The sequence below is a fragment of the Suricata suricatta genome, chromosome 10 (genome assembly GCF_006229205.1).
Source record: "Suricata suricatta isolate VVHF042 chromosome 10, meerkat_22Aug2017_6uvM2_HiC, whole genome shotgun sequence".
Lineage (NCBI taxonomy): Eukaryota > Metazoa > Chordata > Mammalia > Carnivora > Herpestidae > Suricata > Suricata suricatta.
In genome coordinates this window covers 67,707,699-67,710,020 of record NC_043709.1, presented here as the reverse complement: position 1 = coordinate 67,710,020, position 2,322 = coordinate 67,707,699, and the positions used below count along the sequence as shown (strand labels likewise).

The following is a 2,322-nucleotide window of genomic DNA, read 5'->3' as shown; positions in this document are numbered from 1 at the left end:
TCTTGGCCCCATTTTACAGAAAGGAAGGGGGGTAAGGCTCAGAAAGTTGGAACATCTTGACCAGGAGTCACACATCTAATAACTGTCAGAACCAGGATTTGAACTTGCTTCGAACATCTGCGTTATTTCTACTTTCATTGTTATTGGAAAATGAGTAAAGTTAAAACAAACACTCTGGGAAGTGAGTGTTTTCCCGATTTCGTTGTCTCCACCGCTGGGGAGTGCTGAGTTCACGCCACCCACAGCCACTTCCTGGGATCTCCTCCTCTGTGTCTGGCTGCCCGCTTGAGGTCTGCAGGGTGTCAGGCCCGCCTCCCTCTGCTCTCCACTCTTGGCGATTCTCAACTCTGACAGATGTTAGGCCTTTGAGACAAGAACAAAACACAGTGCTCATGCCGCCATTCCAGTCCAGTGTAATCAGAACGTCAGGGATGGGGCCTGGGCTCACTGTTGTTTTTGTAAAGCTCCCAGGTGCTCCTCATGTGCAACCAGGATGAGAGCCCCCATCTACACCTCATTCAATGATCTCATCCATGTCTGGCCTGTTTCTATAAAAAGATCTGGCTCGGGGGCACCCAGGAATGCTGAGTCAGTTAAGCATCCAACTCTTGATTTCAGCTCAGGTCATGATCTCACAGTTCCTGAGATCAAGCCCCTTCAGGCTCTCCGCTGACAGTGTAGAGTCTGCCTAGAAGTGTCTCTTTCTCTCTGCCCCCCACCCCCCTGCTCGTGCTCACTTGCTCACTCTTTCTCTCAAAATAAATAAACTTAAAAAAAAAAGTTTCTGGCTTACCCTAGATCTTTTCCCTGAGTTCTAGACTTTTACATATCTACTGGACGTCTCTTCTGTGGCCCAGAGGCACCTGGTTAGAACCAAACCTGTTGGCCTCTTGGGCTCACTCCTCTTCCAGCTCTTCTTATTGTGGGGGGTGGCTAGAATTAGGACATTGCCCGAGCCACAAATGGCTGGCATCCTGGACTACTTCCCTTTATGCACCTCTGTCTTTCTAGCCATCTTTCCTGCCAGATGTGCTGTCTTCTCTCACCTCCCTACCCGCACTGTCAGGTCTCCCTGCCTCTAGTCTCCAGACCGCCTGCAGTGTCCCCTCTTTAAGTTACAACCTGAACTTTTTTCAAAGCATAGAGTCCTTTGTGATGTACCTTGGTGATCTCTGCACTGGCTGCCCTGACCTTCCTCATTATACTGTGTGCTCCCTTCCAGATATTTGTAGTTTCTGGAAAGTATCTGAGTATCTGGCTTCCTTGCCTTTGCATGTACAGCTACCAGGGGAGATGGATTTAATGTCCAACCTTCACCTGATCAAATCCAAGTCTGTCATCTCAGAGCAGCTGCAGCAGCCCCTCCTCTTGGGAGAGCCTTGGCTGCCCATTGGTCATGCGCCCAGAGCCACCTGTGCTCACTTTTATCCTGACCCTCACCAGTCTCTGATAACTATCATTTCACCATAATTCCTGCACACCTAGGAGCTCCTTGAAGCACAGCCTGTGTCTTGTTTCTCTTTATTCTCTGTACATAAAAATACTTGTGTGTGGAACAGTGGTAAATCCAGAATTTCTATATAGGAAGGGCTTAGGGGTACCAGTCTGGTTGAAAGAAGGGCGCCTGGGTGGCTCAGTCAGTTGTGTCTGACTTCAGCTCAGGTCATGATCTTGTGGCTCATGAGTTCGAGTCCTGTGTCAGACTCTGTGCTGACAGCTCTGAGCCTGGAGCCTGCTTTGGAGTCTGTCTCCCTCTCAGTCTGCCCCTCCCCTGCTCGCTCGCTCGCTCTCTCTTTCTCTCTCTCTCTCAAAGAATATAAAAACATTAAATACATTAAAAAAAAAAGAGTTTAGGGGATTTACCCTGAAACTATACTTTCAATTAACATTTAGTGTTGTTTTTATTTAATATTTTAAGTTTCAGGTCTTGAAAGATAGTAAAGATTTCTAAAAATTATTTTACTGATACTTGGCTTATGGGGGTTGAGAAAAGTATCATTTTTCCATATTTAAGAATATTATTAGTTTAATCTGGGGTGGCTTGGGTCATGGTAAATAGAGATTTGGAGACTACTAAAGTGTCCCCCCAGCCAGGCCCTTAGGAAGGAAGAGAAGGAAAGGGATGCAGGGAAGAACAGGCTGCAGGATGGATGGACCATAAACGGTTCTTGAATCACGGTAGCTATTTGCGTTTTAGTTGGCAACAAGGTGCGGTAGCAGGTGCGCTAGTGTTAGACACTCTCACGTGCCTTCTGACCATCGCGTTGTTACTACCTTTTCTGTGGCTGTAGTCTGTTTCCACAAGTTGAGTAAATTATCAAC

The 2,322-nt window shown here is 47.0% G+C and overlaps 1 protein-coding gene and 1 long non-coding RNA gene across 4 annotated transcripts in view; one reads left to right on the top strand and one right to left on the bottom strand.

The window, feature by feature from the left end:
- The window catches only part of ANO6 (anoctamin 6), a 193,078-nt gene that overhangs the window by 152,124 nt on the left and 38,632 nt on the right, over window positions 1-2,322 (top strand). The window lies entirely within an intron of this gene.
- On the bottom strand, window positions 98-1,063 carry LOC115304181. Its single transcript, XR_003914333.1, has 2 exons — window positions 794-1,063; window positions 98-363 (listed from the first exon to the last, which is right to left on the bottom strand). It is a non-coding gene; the product is annotated as an uncharacterized LOC115304181 (long non-coding RNA).